The sequence below is a fragment of the Pseudopipra pipra genome, chromosome 8 (genome assembly GCF_036250125.1).
Source record: "Pseudopipra pipra isolate bDixPip1 chromosome 8, bDixPip1.hap1, whole genome shotgun sequence".
Taxonomy (NCBI): domain Eukaryota; kingdom Metazoa; phylum Chordata; class Aves; order Passeriformes; family Pipridae; genus Pseudopipra; species Pseudopipra pipra.
In genome coordinates this window covers 23,981,582-23,998,508 of record NC_087556.1, presented here as the reverse complement: position 1 = coordinate 23,998,508, position 16,927 = coordinate 23,981,582, and the positions used below count along the sequence as shown (strand labels likewise).

The 16,927-nt window shown below is 53.7% G+C and overlaps 1 protein-coding gene across 1 annotated transcript in view; it reads left to right on the top strand.

Annotated features, from left to right (window-relative positions):
- Positions 1–741: 741 nt before the first annotated feature.
- SEMA4G (semaphorin 4G) overlaps positions 742–16,927 on the top strand; it is a 29,718-nt gene continuing 13,532 nt past the window's right edge. The window contains exon 1 of the mRNA XM_064663164.1: positions 742–859. The gene's annotated coding sequence lies outside the window, so the exon portion shown is untranslated. The remainder of the gene's footprint in view (positions 860–16,927) is intronic.

Sequence of the window (16,927 nt, the reverse complement as noted above, 5' to 3'; positions counted from 1 at the left end):
AAAAAGGGTAAATGGATTTATGCTGCTTTTGTGCTACGGGGCGAGTCTTCCACCTGAGCAGTGAGTGAGCTGCAGGCTCAGTGACTGTGCCTCTGGGTCTCAGGCACTCTTCTCTCGAAGCCTGCTTGAAGAAGAGGCAGGAGCAGAGGGTCCCTTTCCTCTCCAGACTGACCAACAGGCTGCAGCTGGAATAAAAACAATAGCTTAAAGCTGCCAGGCACAGCGGTGGGGAGAGGGTGGCTAGGCGTTGTTTCATGCTTTATTGACACTGCTGGCTTTTATAAAGGCAGTGTAAATCATGCAGGGCAGTCACGGGCTCTTCAGACAGCATCATTCAGGCTCTCAGACATATGGATCTGCTTGCTGGAAACTAAGCCTGTCCCATTTGCCCTAAGCCAGGCTGCAGGGACAGGCCTGCCAGGTGAGGATGCCGAGATGCTGCACTGCATATCAGCTCTTCTCCACATTTGTGGAGCGTTGCCTGCCTCCCATGTGTACTAACCCATTTTTTTCCCCCTGTATTTTAGGCTCCAGCATTGTTATGGTAAGCTTTGCACAGCACAACATGTTTTTCTCTCCAGTTGATTTTCTCTTATTAGCCCATTTTTCCTCTTGCCCTCATTCTGTTTTTCCCTGCAGTATGTGAACGCCGTTTGCTGAAAAACTGTGTCAGCCTTCCTCTAATTAAGAGTCTGGCAGGAGCCAGCGCAACAGTAATTTTGGAGATGACGCTTCCAGTTTGGAGCTGACACTAAGCTGAGGTGCTGCAGCAGGGGCTTGTGCTGGGGATGCAGGAATGTTCTCCGGCTGAGCAGGGCAGCGGGACAGGGGGACCCACGAGGAGCCCGGTGCAGGAGCAGTGAGTACCTTGTGTACATCTCAGCTGGGGTATTTAAACTGTGTCCTCTTGAAAAGCAGCTTTGGGAATGGTTAAATCCCAGGCTATATCACAGGTTTATCCCTTTGTGAGGGTGTCTGTATGTGTGTGTAAAGGACAGGAATAAATTGCAGTGGCCCTAAGTTGGCTGCATCTCTTGGAAATAGTTGTCATGTTGGAAAGTAAGATGGAGAGCTCGACAATCAAATGGCCTGAAAAAGGGCAAATAAGGAGAAGCTATTCAATGGCACTCTGTAATATGGCTTCAGACTCCGTAGTTCTTTTATTAGCAAGAAAGCTCAAAGCAAACAAAAGGAGACAGGAACTGGGGATCTGCTTGCCTCAGGATGTTGTGGATGCTAAAAGCTTAGAGGTTCAAAGAGCATTTTGTGGCAGAAAAATGCAGCAGGGGTCTATGAAATGAAAGCAGCTCTCCCTGGCTGAGAAGGCTTCAGGCTGCTGATCCCTGGAGGGTGGAGTGTGTGCTGGGGAGATATCCTAGATGTCCATCCTGTTCCTGCATCCCCTGCAAGGTGCTAGGACTTCGGTCCAGCGTGGTGTGCTGCCTGTATGCTTTATGTGAACAGCTGAGGGATTTCATGTCAAGTCATCTCATAGTTTCCAAATTGTCTGTCGTGTCCACGGTTGTGTCTCTCCTTCCACTCCTGAGACAGAAGTTGCTGTTGAAGGTGGTGCCAGCCCTTGCTCTGAAGGAGCCTAGTGAGGTGTATGGGATCAAATGTCTCGTGGCTGAAGAAAACTCAGCAATATTTTTTTATCTTTCTAATGACCCTGTGAGCGAGACTAGGAAGATGAGTTGTGTGGTTCAGGAGCTCCAGCAGAACACAGCCAACCACATGCCAAAGCTGACCTCCTTCCTCTCCCCTCCCATCCCATCTATAGGTATTTGCAGCTGGAGAGAAGTACAAATAAGAGCAGATGAGGTGACTTTTTTAAAAAAATCCTTCCTATGTAGTTGGTACCTTTAGAGCAGAATTCAGCATTTTGCCTCTCTACTTGCTGTGTCAGATTTGCCTCTTGGGGGCAACCTCACCCTACTCCTGCTGAGACCAAAGGGAGTTCAAGCGCTTGGGGGGCGATGACTCACTGCACATCTCTCGCTGCCATTGCATTATCTGATCATTTTTAGCAGTCGAGGTCATTATTTGCTGAAAGGATTTCAGGATTTAAGGCATCTAGGTTGATTGTTCATGGCTTTTCAGAAATGATGCGATTGGTTCTTGAAGGTCCCTTTCCAGACTTGGAGTCCTTCAAAGTTTTTTCCTGCCCTAGTGTCCTTCGGAGAGAGGAGGACAGCATGGAAGGACGTGTGTTTTGTGGTTCTGGTTTAATGGATAGAGCATAAATCTCCGTGAGGAAGATTTACAGCGTTCTCCTGGCTCTTTCGCCTGGGATCGCTTGAGCTGTCACTAAGCCTGTTAGTGCTGCGGATGTTCTGACCTGTGATAGGGAAGAGAGCAAACTTACTGCTCCAGCTCTGCTTCAGCCCTGTGTTCCTGAGCAGGCGTCTTGTACAAACCTCGTCCACACATAACCATTTGCATTTATTTAAGGGGCGTTGAGGTATATGATGGAATAAAGGAAGTATTATTCATGCTTCGTGTTGTGGTTCCTAATGGTACTTTACACGCTGATATGACCTACAAAGCTTGTTGTTTCGTGCCTGCAGTGCTCTGATGTTCCTCCTACCCTGAGGGTCAGAAATGACAAGAATAAACGACTGTGATGAGTGTCTTGCAATTTCCTGCTCTCTTACCTTGGAAGTGTCCTTGCCAGGGCGCAGCTCAGTGACCTTGCCGGCGCAGGCAGCAGAGGAGGCAGTGCTTTTGTCCGGCCGTGGGAGCGAACGGGGAGGCCTTTGCATGAGACGTGAGGACAGATGGATTTATCCACACTCGTGTTTCACCTTCTCTCCAAAGCACAGGGATTCAGCTGGGGCTGGGCACAGGGATTGGCCCAAGTCCAACACACAGGACCCCTCCACAGGATTGGTGGAAAATACCAGTGGATGAGGCTGGAGCAAGAGGGGTTAACCATGGACCCCAGAGCACAGGGACTACATGAAAGAGGGGTGCAGGACACTGCAGTGTGTTTCTGCCCAGTGAAGGAGTGAGTCAGTCCTGCTGGGACAGCAGTTCCTGGCTCCAGCCAGCCTGGGTGCTTGGACAGCAGCAACCATGCAACTCATTAACCCAGCCCTCTGGCACTCGCTCTGCTGGCCTTGACACTGTCCTTCTTAATAGCTCCTCTTCTTTCCTTTTTTTTTCTTAATATTTAATAAAGGTAAATTAGCTATATGGATATGCAGGCACATGAATCAAAGGAATTCAGCTGACTCTTGAACATACTGTTTGTACAGAGATGGGCTAAAGCACCAGGACGTGATGGACGCAGCCTGCTCAGAAAACACCTAAGGACGAAAACCGCTTGTAAGGCATCTCACTGCAGCTTCCCAAAATCTGATTATGTAGGGGGAGGGGAAAAAAAAATCAGATTTTGGAATACATTAACTTAGGTGAACAGCACAGGGAGAAGGTACCAGCAAGAAGTAAATCAATTCCCAAGGGCTGCTGGGAAATTTCACTGACTCGGAGCTTCAGAGAGAGGCTGGCTGCACTTAGAAGAGTTATGTTTCACCTGAAATATTTAACATTGGACATTTGAAATGCTTCGTGTATCTAAAGAGCCCACCAAAAATATGCTTACAATGAGCTTTTAGAGGAACCTTGGGCCCATGCCATGCTGTCGATGGATTAACCTAGATTTGGCTTGTTTGGTTTTGTTGGTTTTTTTTTTAAGGAAAAGCATGGGAAGGATAAGTTTCTGGCCTCCATCATAGGGAAGCAAAAATTACCATGTAATGAATGCTGGGCTGCTTTTGGGACATGTGCTGATAGATCTGTTGTTAGGAGGGATATGTTTCCATGGCAAAACCATCATCCTAAATGGCACTGTAACTCATCAGAGATGCTGTGGTGGCCCCAGGGACCATCTTCCCCGTCCATTCAGAGCATCCTTCAAGGGAATATGGGAGTGCAATGATGGGGGGGGGAACAGGGCAGCTCATGGTGATGCTCCCCACAGTACTGCTGCAGCACTAGGGCTATGCTGGTGAGGCTGTCAGCTCAGCGTTTTTCAGTCCTTTCTGACTTTAAAAGAAAACTACAACAAAAGGCAAGCTTGAAATAGCTCATTTTACCTCAGCAGACAAACAGCTTGCTTTGAGCATCATTGTCACTCAGGCTAAATTACTTTTAGATGTTTTTAATGACCGGGTAACGTTTTTCAGCTGTTCATTCTGCAGCACCCTGCTGGGGGACAGTCCATCTATAAAGACCAAGGACTCCAATATTGCAGTTGTTCTTCCTGACATTTGTTTGGGTTTATTATTTGATATGTGATTCTCTGTGGCAGGGATGTTTTTAGCTAAATTTACAGCTACAAGCTCTTTTATTTGCACAAAGGGGATCTGTTTCCAAAAGGGTTGGGATGCTGGATATGCATGTAGCAGTGCAAGGTCACAAATGTAGAGGAGAAACTCTGGGAGACTGAAGGTGACAGTCCAAATCCTGTTTGCTCTGAGGGTGACATTACCTTTGGGCTGGAGGGATTTTTACCCATCATTTGTTACTCCTACCTTTCATTTCACTTGTAATGCACGGCACGGAGAGCTGTGACTTGCAAAATGATCCCAACGGGAACACAGTTTGCGACATCAACCATGCAGGTCTCCCAGATCCCTCTTTCAGAAGCAGGCATAGCTTTTGCATTCATTCCTGAAGGCAACTTTTAAGCCACTCGCCTTCGCCATCTCCGGGTTTTGCATTGCTTCTAGGAGATGTATTTTTAAATCCAAGCTCATAAATTTTGGAAGCTCCTCTCCTTCCCCCACCCCCTCACCCCTATCAAAGTGTCAGAGCTGAAGAAAAACTGTGAGAATGATGGATGCGCCCAGCACTGCTTGCCAGTGCTCTGCCTGTGTGTGGGGGGGTTATTTACTGCACTGCTGAGTTGTTTCTTCTCTGGTGGCAGTGATGGCAGCATTGGGGTTTGGTGCCTGGGAAGGACAGGCAGGATGCCCGTGGGTCTGGCTGAGCTTTGTGCTGGAGCAGGCAGGGCTGGGGAGGTCACTTGGGCACAGGGACACAGAGGACCAAAAGGTCCCTGGGGACATGGATCCTGGCTGGTGGCTTGGTCCAGAGGGTGGATGCTGGGGGCCATAACACCTTACTGGCTTTAGCTCTGGGTGGTGCAGGTTAGCTCACCCAAAAGAGCAGCTTTTAAAAGCCACAAATCTTATCCCAGCCCTCATGCAATCCCAGGGATGTATGTTGCTATTCTAGGCAGTTTGTGGCAGGGACCTGACCTGCCGTGCAGGGGAAAACATAAGGCACTGTGCCCCACTGCAGAAACAAGAGAGACACCCCTGTGCTCCCTGACCAGGCTGGAGCCCGTCTGCTTTTACTGGGAGCAGCTGGGATGATGGGCAGAGGGGTTGCCTATGTCTAGCTGAGCCAGTCACTTCTCCTGGACCCGGAACTGGAGCTGTGTCTGTGCCTCCTCCCTCCCTGCAGCCACCTTAGTCCTGCTCCTGCCCCAGAGCTGGGACAAGACCCCATGTTGAGCCCCAAAACTCCACTCTCCTATAGGATTTCCAGTGGTTGCTGGCATTTGACCCCCATTCTTCCAGGAGCATCCCAAAGCAGCTCTGCCAGTTGAAAGGCAGGTCAGGACCCTTCCCTACCACAGTCTCACCAGCCCTTCCCTTCGGGCATGCTGCCGACAGATCCTGAGCCAGGAAGATGCTTTCCACTGGCTCAGAGAGTTTTGCAGACAAGCAAACCAAATCCTGCCAGCTCCCTGTGTGAGCGCCTGTCCTCTGTGAACTCCCGTGCATCTCTTGCAGCCGGGCTTGTGGGAACGGATCGGAGGCTGCTGTGACTCAGCTGCTTCTCCCTTGAGAAAATCTGCCCTGGCACCGTGCTTGGCTCTGCGGCTGGGGCTGCCGACACCTGGCAGCCTTCATCAACAAATGGCCTTGGGCAAAACATCCCAGTTTCCACTGCCAAACATTTACTGAGGGGAAATGCAGCATCTGATCTTGCAGGAAGTTGAGGCAGCAACTCTGTTGCTGTACTGAACTGAGGGGAAAAGTCCCATCCCTACCTGAAGCTGAGCCCTGGGCTGGATGGGCTGTAGCATGGTCTGGCTGTTCTGGTCTGCCCCTGTCTTTTTCCATCTCCTTATAACTTTCTCAGACAAATTCTTCTGCAATTGTAATTTTCCCTGCTGGCTCTCAGCCTGAAGAAACAGTGGTTTGGAAAGTTTGCTCAATGACTTGAAGGGAAGAGGCTCCCAAGCCTTTCATGCTCTGTGCCCACTGGAATATTTTTTTCTCCAGGGCTAATCTGTGGAGCATCACGCTTGGCTTGACGAGTCCATGACGCTCTCAAGGAACAAAGCCAAGCTTGATGAGCGTGTACTCAGCTGCTGCAAAGCCCCAAGTGCTGTTAGACTCCAGTCACCACCATCAGATCTTTTCTGCTCCTCCGCTCCACACAACACTGCTGGCCTAGAGTCCGTGCAGGCTGATCCTGGGGCAGGCAAAGGGGACTGACGAGATAGCGAGTGCTGGAGCAGTGAGATTGACCCCATGGTGTGGGGCTGGTGTGCTCCCTGCTGGGCTTTTTTTCCATGGAGGCAGGTAAAGCAGTGATGTAGGTCTCACAGCATAGTTGATGGATGGAGGAGCCTGGAGAAAGGCAGGTTTGCTTATTGCTTTCTCATGTCGAAAGGGAAAAGTACCCGTTTTTCCGCTGGTGGTTTTGACTTTATAACACGCCTCTCATCATGGTGCGAGCTGGCACGGCTTTAGCATGAGTTTCACAACTCTTTTGTGGGTTTCATAAATCCCCAGCTGGAGTGCTATGATTGTAACTCCCAACTGGCTTTTAGACCAGTCTGGAGAGCAGCTTGAAACGGTCAGATGCCTGCTGCCTCTTGGACCACAGAGGCCAGCAAACCAAATCTCAGATCTGGGGCTTTATCTCACTTTTCTGGCTTGGTGCAAGGGAAAGGCAGGCTGCAGGCACTGCTGAGCAGAAGCCGGGCCTGCCTTGGGAAGCAGTTTCCTACCAAAGGCTGGAGATCCTGGTCAACCCCATGGGTTTGATAGGTGATGACATCCCATCGGTGCTGCAACCCCCAAACTGGGCCCTTTGTGACATAGTGCTCTTGTGTTGTGCACCCCTGCCAGTGTATTTCTAATTTAATTCTGGCTGCTATTTGATCCTGCTAAGTTGTTTGTATTTACACCTCTGTGATCCATAATGAAATCCTCTGTCTGACCAAGCCTGGTTCCCAGCAGTGGGGGAGGGGACATACAGCAATGGGGAGGGCAGGGGTCTTCTGCCAGTCACCCAGGACACCCCTGTGTATGGGATATCCCCTAAGGTCTTGACTGTGCAGCATAAACTTGAGAGGGAGCAGGGGGGCTGGAGCCTGGGAGCTGGCATGTTTTGGGGCTGCAGGCAGAGTGGGGGTCCCTTGGAGTCTAGGGTGACAATGGGCGCTGAGTTACAACCAAACCAGACAATGCTGCATCCCCAGCAGAGCCTGAGGCACAGTGGTGTTGTGCATTAAGCACCTAAAATCCTGTTGTGTGCTCTGACTGGGTCCCCATGTCCCTCCAGGAAGGCTGCATGCTGGCGGTGGCTGAGAAGTGTCTCTGGCAGGGAGCACCTGGCAGCGCTGCAGCCCCAGGCACTAAGCTGCAACCTGAGTGCACGCAGGTTGCTGTCTCCCAGGCTCGAGGGAAGTGCAGCATGTGCGCTGGGAGAGCTGATCCGTGCTAATCCCATCAATATTTCACGGTGTTGTGGCCCTGTTATAATTCCTCGCATCATTTGGGATGCTGGCTGGGACGTGGGTGCGGTGCCAAGTGAAACATGAGAGCTGCCATTGCTTTGCCCTGGCTCCCTGGGCATCAGAGGGGTGAAAGGGGCTGTCTGTGGTCATTTCTACCTGCTGCTGTGGGTAGAGTTGTGTAGTAGAGACAAGTGAACCCAAACGTGCCGGTTGAGCGTGGGCATCCGCCTGGTTTTGCCATGTGTTGGAGTGATGGGGCTGTGCTCTGACGGGCAGCTGGCCCTGACATGGATGAGGCCGTGACATGGGAAGAGCCTGCTCTGCCTGGCCCTCTCTCTGTGGAACAGGGTGTTTAAGAAGAAATTAAACAGTAACCAGTCTCTGGGCTGGTGATCAGAGCACAAAAACATTTCCTTTTCCTTAAGGCTGTTTGGAGTAACAGGGAGAGAGTATTACAGATAAAATCTTGCGTGGTTTTGGGGAGGGTGGTTTCCCAAGATGCCATGTCATGACCCGTGGGGTCCCCTGCTCTGGGCTGTTTTCTGGGCTAGGACAGGGGTTATAGGGCTGTAAGTCATATGAGGAGTGGTTGAGGGACCTGGTGTTGTTTAATCTGGAGAAAAGGAGGTTCCAAGGAGACCCTATTGCTCTTTACAACTACCTGAAAGGAGGTTGTAGCAAGGTGAGGGTCAGGCTCTTCTCCCAGGCAACCAGTGAGGACAAGAGGAAATGGCCTCAAGCTGCACCAGGGGAGGTTCAGGCTGGACATCGGGAACAATTTGTTCTTTGTAAGGGTGGTTAAATATTGGAACTGGCTGCCCAGGGAAGTGGTGGAGGCACCATCCCTGTAAGTGTTCAAGAAACAACTGGATGTGGCACTTAGTGCTACGATTTAGTTGACCGGGTGTTGTTTGGTCAAAGTTTGGACTCAATGATCTTGAAGGTCTTTTCCAACCTTAATGATTCTATGATTCTAGGCTGCTCCAATAGGATATTTCTCTTCCAGCCCCCTGCTGGCTCTGGGGTGAGGTTGAAGCAGAAGCCAGACCTCCACAATCGACAGCATGATCGCCTCCGTGGGGCAGAGGGATGCAGGTGCGAGAGATGGCTGGGTCTGGAACCCACTCTGACTCTTGGGAAAGCTGTACAAATAAGAGGAAAGCCCTGGCCTTCAGCCTCGTGGAGCCCTAAATTCCTTCAGTTAATCTCATGGGGGCAGCAGAGCAGGCAAAGCTCTGAAAATAGATCTGTTTCCAGCTGCTGATGACTCGTGTTAATTAATTAAAGCTTCGCAAGCTTGGGCCTGTAAAAGCACACTGCTGGTCGCGCCAGGCTCAGCTTGCTCTGCACTCATGCACTAATTATCCCGCTGCCAGGCCAGCAGCTAATGAAGCTTCAATTTGTGCTGGGTTCGGCTTCCAGCCACGTGGGAGGCAGGGAGTGCTGTTGCAGGACAGGACAGACACAGCACCCTGGAAAAGGGGGGAGCCTTAGGGAGCCCCATCTCAGCCCTGGCACCCCCTTCTCCAGCACTCACGGACCAGTTCTCCCCATAATTGGCCCCGCAGCCTTCAGCTGCACCTCTGCTAAGGTAGGGAACGGGGTTCAGAGAGGGTGTGAGGGACCGGCTGCCTTGCAGCACCTGAACCCCCCAATCCCTGGGTAAGACAGGCTAGCCAAGAACATCCCTGCCTCACCATCCCTGCCTGGCTCTCAGTGCGTGGGCATCGCACTTCCGCAGGGTAGGCAGAGAGGCAAGGCGAGGTGAGGCGTGGAGGAGATGCTGGAGTTTTGCCCAAGGACAGGAGGAAATGCTAATTATTCTCTGGAGCATAGAGAAGGTGAGGGCGGGAAGACAGAGAGTACCAGAGTAGTTTGGTAGTGTCTCTGCTTTGTTCTTCTGGGGTCCCTGGGAGTGCGAATAGGTCTTGGCATATCGTACTGGGCAAGGGAATAGTGGCTGCTTGGTGAGTGTGTGCAAGGGTGACAGAGCCACCGGTCAGCAGGAGCACCCAGATGGGTCCCTCCTCAGCTGAGGACTGGGGGGGATTCAAACCTCTGCTACCCTCCTTCCCACCCACAGTGTTTGTAGGAGGCAGGCTCCTGACAGTTAGAGGCTTTGAAAACAGCATATGAGTCAGGTTCCCCCTGGGAACACCCTGGCCCTTCCACCTTTAGTGATGCTAAAGGGTCCAAGAGTGGTGGGAACACAACTGGGGCTGATCCTTATTCCCAGACTCCCAGTGCTCAGCAACTTCAGCACAGCCTACTCAACTCTAAGCCCTGTTGTAGGTCTGGCTCCAGGTCTGCAGGGTATGGGGTCAGGGTGGCCCTTCCTGGAGACCTCACCCCTTGGAGGGGTTGGTGTGGAGTGGAGGGGTTGAGCCAGGATGGTGCTGGGACTGGGCACCACATGGCTTTGTAACCATGGGCTGGCAGCACCCCACCACGCCACCAGCATGCACAGGTACAGCATCTCCCCACCTCCCACTCCAGCTGATTTCCAACTGCCCTAGATCCAACCTGCTGATTACACACAGCTTTCAGGAGGCCTGCTGAAGCTGTGAGGGGTGAGGAGGGAGGGTTGGCCAGGTGCTGGAAGCTTGCGAAAGGTAAGCAAACACAGGCCTGAACCTGGCAGCTCCTGCTTGTGGGGAGGAGCTACAGAAGCCACCCAGGATAAAAAGGCTCCACACAGGCCCCCAGAGAAACCATTACCTGCCTGTGTTTCCAAACAAGCTTCCACCATGGGTAAATGGGGAGACGCATACTGAGAACAGAGAGAAGATGGGGCATGGTGCCTGAGTCAGGCATGTGGTGCAGGATTGCCAGGGTGGCTTTGGGGAGCAAGGAACCTTGGCAAGCACCGTGGCACCAGCTGAGGGCTGCACTGTGCTGACACTGGTGGCACTGACTGGGGGTTGCAGTGTGATGGAACTGGTGGCATGTGCTGTGTTGCCAGAGCAGGATGATGCTTATCCTTGTTTGGTCACACTTTTTCATAGTCATCAGCCCACAATACCGGCCCTCTGCCTCCCAGGTCTCGCAAAGGGCTTGCACACAGACCTTTTTGGGGCTGCATCACCCAAACCACCCGTGCTGAGTGAGTCCCCAGCCCACCCCACGTGTTGGGTGCTGACCAGAGGCTGCACGGCAGCATCCCCTCCCTGTCTGCCGAGGGACATGCTGCCACCTGGTTCCACCCAGCGCAGGCAGGAGCAGCCCCGTCCCTCTTCCCTTCTTTTCCTCCTCCTCCTCCTCGGCGCGGCCCCGCGTCGGCGGCTGCGGGCCGGGCACGGCCGGCAGAGGGCGGTGCGGGGGCCCCGGCGCGGCTCGGTCCGGCTCGGCGGGGTCGCGCACAGCCGGGCTGCGCTGCCGAGCCGAGCCCTGTCGAGCCCTGTCGAGCCGTGTCGTGCCGCCGTACCGAGCCGCGCCGTGCCGCCCGCACCGCCCGCACCTGCTGCGCCACCGCAGCACCAGGCAAGTGCCGGGGAGACGCGAGCGGGGCCAGCCCGGCTGGTGCGGGTGCGGGGTGCGGGTCCGCAGGCCGGCAGTGCTGGGTTTGGGCGCCGTGTCCGCCGGCAGGATCCGGAAAGCTGGATCGTGCTGCGGGGTGCGGGTGCTGCGTGCACAGGGAAGGGGGCTGGGGCTCGTTGCTGAGTCCACAGGCGAGATCTGGAGTGCTGGGTGCGGGTGTTGAGTCCCTTAGTAAGGCCGGGGGTGCTGGTCTGGGTCTGCAGGCAGGGTTTGGGGTGCTAGATCCGAGTGCTGAGTCTGCAGGCAGGATCTGGGGTGCGGGGTACGGGTGCTGTGCACACAAGCAGGATCATGGGCGCCGAGTCTTGGTTCAGGTCCACAGGAGCATTAGGCGTGCTGGGTCCAGGTGCTGAATCCACAGGCAGGGTTGGGGGTGTTGGACCTGGAGTGCTGGGTCTCAGTCCGGGTCCACAGGCAGGATTGGAGGTGCTGGGTCTGCGTGCTCGGGTGCTGGGTTGGGGTGCTGAGTCCACAGGCAGAATCTGGGGTGCTGGATTTGGGGTGCTGGGTCAGGGTCCCTTGGTAGGACCTGAGGTTCTGTGTCTGGGTCTGCAGGCAGGGTTTGCAGTGCTGTATCTGGGTTCTGAGTCTGCAGGCAAGGTCTCAGTTCAGGGTGGTGGGTTTGGGGTGCTGGGTCTTGGTCTGGTTCCACAGGCAGGATTGGGGGTGCTGGGTCTGGGTTCTGAGTCCATAGGCAGAATCTGGGGTAGTGGATCCGGATGCTGAGTCCACAGGCAGGATGTAGGGTGCTGGGTGTGAGTGCTGCACGCACAGGTAGGGTCCGGAGAAGGAGGAGCAGGGTTCTGACCTGCAGAGGTTGAAGTTTATGCCTTGGGGAAAACAAGAGGGCAGAGCCTTGGAGACAGGATGGAGAGGGGTTCAGGGTAGGTCTGATGCAGAGTGAGGATTTGGGGGTTATGAGCGGGAGGGGAGGTGGGATATGCTGGATCTGGTGGCAGTGTGGGGAGTTTTCTCTGAGGACAGTTTGGGGTGTGGGGTGAGATGGGGCTGGGGGACCTGAGTGGGAGTGACAGGGGGACATGCTGAGGGTGTGAGGGAACACAGTGATGAGAACTGCAGACAGACAGGGCACCAGCTCCAGGAGGAGAGGGCTGGATACAGCCCTTCCCTTCCCCAGCCAGCTAGGGGGATCACGGGTCTGCAGGGAAGGGGACTACTGGGGAGGCTGAGTGTTACTTGGGGGCAGCTGGAGTTTCAGATGGCTGGGACAAGATACAAAACCGGTGCAGATGGTGCAGTGCAATCCCTGTCCCCCTCTGCTTCCTTTTGGGAATCAGGGGGTGATCATAGAATGTGGCTTGTCTGAGCCTTGACTCTTTGGGATTCATCTCCTTGGGTTGCACTGCTGTGGGGGCTGCAGATGCCCCTGGGTGAAGCAGACCAGCTTATGCTGGGGGCTTCTCTGCATTGGGGTTGAGCTGCATCTCTGTGCCAGTCTGAGGGTAGAAGGTGCCTGCTGTGCAGTCAGGCAGCTCTGGGATTTGGGGCTCTTGTTTCCCTTTCCATCCCTACCCACGTGGGCCGGTGACTTGCCCCTGGCCTTTAAAACCGAGAGCATGAAGTGGGAGGGGGAACCATGATAAGGCTCTTCAGGTGCCAAGAAAAACGGTCTCCAAAGACAAAGAGGCTTCCCAAAATGGATGAGGAGTGCAGATTCACTCAGATGGAGGGAAATTATTAATAACAACAGCGGTGTTTTTGGTGCTAGTTGTCCTGCCACTGTGGGCTCTGGCTGCTTTGCCTCCCCCTGCAGCGGGCACAGGCTGGGGCCCCCCCAACCTGAGCCCCAAACCTGGGGCAGGATGACCATCGCGGCTGCGGGGATGCTGCCCCGCAGGACAGGTCTCTCCTTCATCTCGGTTTGGCCAGGCTTGTTCTGCCCAGAGGGATGAGGGGCAGGGAGCTGCCCCCAGCAGGAAAGATCCCTATCATGTCTTTGTTTTTGTGTTGCAACCTGAGGGGAACAAAAAACCCCAAACCCCAACACCCTTTCGGTTCCTGCAGATGAGGCTTTGTGTTGTAGTTTTGTTCTCCCCCCCTGCCTTTTCCAACATCCATTTGAACCTTTCACCACTTTACCCACCAGGAATGCAGAGGGTTTGCCGGAGCTGGGAGGTTTATTCAGCAAATCTGGCAGGTCATGTGCTGGGAAAAAGCATCCAGGTGTGCTCAGCAGGGCTGGCAAGGGGGGCTCCTCCAGCAACCTGTGCAGGAGGGCAGCAGTGGGTGCATTGGAGACGTGGTGCCAGCCTCGCCTGGCCGCAGGTGGGGAATTTCCCTCCCTGTGCTTGCCCGCCGGCTCTGCTTGGCATCTTGACGAGACCTGTTGGGAAGCGGCTCATGTGATGGGCGGTTTTGTGGTGGGGGGAGCCTGTCCCGGGGGACCTGCTGCCTCTTGGAGGGGTGGGGATGATGCCCTCAGAGCTTTTTATGTATCCCTGCTGCGAAAGCCCCCTTCCCTCCCCCCCCTCCCCCCCCCCCCCCCCCCCCCCCCCCGGCAGTGGTGCGGCCCTGTTCCTGTTCAAAGGTGAGAGCTCCCTGCTGGGTTGGTGCTTCAGGAGGAAATGCTGCTGCCGTCATCCCTCCCTGCCTGGCTGTGCCACCAGCTCCTGGTGATTTACAAGCATGAGGGCTTTGCAATAACAAGGTCATCACCAAATCCACCCCTCCTTCTTCCCAGGGCCCGAGCTCTGCTGTTTGGAGATGAAGGAGGATGAGGATTTCAGGTACCAAGTTACCGACTGGTGCGGGGGCCGAGATGCAGCTTGTCGATTCAGGGTGTGCTCTGGGTTCTGCTTTTCTTGTTGCTTAAAAGCTCCCTCAAGGTACAATCCCTCCTCCGTTACCTGATGGAAGGATCTTTTTTGCCTGTTGCAAAGCCCAGCCCATGTAAATAATGTGGGGATTTGGTTTGGGGGCAGCAAAGCTGGTGGTATGCAAACGACTGTGGGAAAGGCCAGATACTACTGCTTTGTGCTGTGCAGTTTTGAATGCAAACTTGAATATCAAAATTGGGTTTGACCCCATATTGAAGCTTTGTTGGAGGAAAAGTGAAAGAAACAAGAAGAGGTTGATGAAGCTGGAAGCCCTAAAACTGCTCCCATCGTCTGGTTTTGCTGGATGTTGGAAAAGAAAACAGTTTATCTTTGGAATAAATAAAAGGCAGAGGGACAAACTTGCAGCAGAAAGCCCCACTTTCACGCCAGACAAGCTGGGTTGTGCTCCACCTCTTGCCCCCGCTTCCAAGGGGAACCTAGGTTGTGTATGATTTCTGAGCCTCTGTTTCCCCTTGGGAAAGCCCCACACCACACCACACCAGCGGTGGGAACCCCAGGCATTGCCAAGAAGTGTCTTTGAAACTCAAACCTGGCTTTGGAAAAAAAACTGGAAGACAAACCGGCTCTAAACAAACACCCGAGTTAATTCCGTGTCTTGCATTGTACGAGCCCAGTGAAATGAAACACAGTGCAGCCATAGGGACGAACAAATGGATTCAGATGCCTCAAAAAGCCCTGAAATCTGCTGGCTTTGAGTTGTCCTTTTACATTTAAGGTTGGGATTTTTCTCTCATTTTCTTTCTAATTGTTCCTGGGAATTTAATTCTACAATTATTTTGCTGCTTCTGCCGAGGAGACAATGTGCTTCAGCCACAAAGCCTTTGAAGGCTGAATTGCAGATTGCATACAGCACTGAGCCACTTGGATGCAGACGCCCCCTCGCTGGGAGAATTTGCTGTGATGTGGAGGGCTGTCTGTCTGTCTGTCCAGGCTGCTGGCAAGCGGTCATGCTGCAAATCAGGCAGGAAAGGATAGAAGATGTTGGGGTTTGGGGTGATGTTGTTAGCATTGAGCCTGCCTCTTCCTCACAGTGGAGGAGGTGGGACCCCCAGGGATGTGCACCCCACATACCAGGGCTTGCTAGCTACACTCTGCCTCCCCCCTGGCCTGGTGTGGAGGTGTGCTGGTGGTAGATGAAGTCAGAGCCAGGCCACTGAGTCTCGGCAGCATCTGGTTACACTTCCCATTTCCTGCACGACTCCCTGCTGGGCTCTCAGGTGCTCCCGCGCTGCAGGGTCACCCCAGGGCTCTGGTGTGGGGTTTCCACAGGGGAGATATGGGCTTTAAAGGAGGGAAAAGCCATGGGGACTGTGTCCTCCTTTCTGTCTTTCAAGAACCAAATGGCCTCCAGCATATGGGGAATTGCTCGGGTGAGGGGAGATTTGCTGCTCTGTCCGGGGGTTCTGTATCTAATCTGGCTGTGGCATTCTTTAGTGCTCTTGGTCCCACCACTGAGCTGCAAGGGTTTGGCCTTCAGCCTCCTCTCCTACCCTTCCCTCCGAGGCCAGCTCTGAGCAAGGGTTCTGGAGCTAGTCAAGGAACTGTTTCAACTAACAGCTGGTGTCGGTGGGTTTTCCATTAGGGTGAGCAGTGGAGGAGTGCTCTGTTCTGCCATCCTGGGCACTGTGCTCTTGCCATCTGCTTGTGGCATGTCAGGAGCAGCTGAAGTGAAGCCGTCCCCGTGCCTGGCAGGGACAGCTTTAGGCAGGTGATGCCTGCCCATGGCACAGGCTGGAGCAGCTTTCTTTATTTTCTCAGTTGGATTTTTTGGAATGGGTTTGGATGGGAATGGCTGGAGAACTGTCATGGAGACTTGGCTGTGAGCTCTGTTGCTGCCTGGCAGCCTCTTTGAACCTCCTGCTCCGCATCAGACTCGACCTGATGGAGGAGAGGAACAAGTTCTTGTGAGATTAGTGAAAACAGGGAGCCTGGGAGAAGCTAACACACCCCGATCCCTGCAGCCATGCAGAGGAGACAGAATCACTGGTCCCTGCACCTCGTTGGGTGGGCAGCATTCCCCAGAGGAATGCTGCAGGGGGATGTGGTGCTAGGGGCCAGGAGGGTGAATTTGTCGGAAATTGGGCTGTTGTTGTTTTTATTGCAGAGGGATCAGTTTGTCTTTTCAGGGTTGTTTAGATGTCTGGCTCCCATCAGCACTGGTGCCCCTTAAACTGGCCCACATCCCTGACTGTCCCTGCTCACTCTCCCATCCATCACTTTTCTCCTTCATGTGTCTCCTCCCTGCAGTGACGTTGCTGGGATCAGAGCTGGGTGCTCTCCTCTGCCGGATGTGCTGGGCTCTGCTGATGGCAGATGGGGGCTGTGCTGTGGAAATTCGGAGCCCGTTCCCATGGCCTGGAGCGTACCACCCGCCTCCCTGGCTCCGTGATGGCTGTGCTGTGCGTGGGGGCTTTGCGCAGGGAGCACGGCAGGATGCTCCGTGAGAAGAGCCGATGTTGCAGCTCTTCTTCCCTTCCTCTGTGCCCAAATCCCAAATTTGGGTAAAGGAGAGATATATATGCTTCCTAAATAGCGGAAGCTCTAGTGTGTGTCTGCTGAAGCACCTCAGGGTCAAGCATGGTTTTGTTTAAAGAAAGCAACTAAAATAAACCCAGTGAGGGGCTCCCAGGAGGTCACTGTGCTCCTTCCCTCCCCGACCCAGCATGGATCCCCTCTTCCTGGAGGGCTTTCAGCAAGTTCACATTTTTTTCTCGCTGTTGTTGACAAAAATCCTGGCTGGTTGAGAAATATCTGTGCAGCAGCGCCA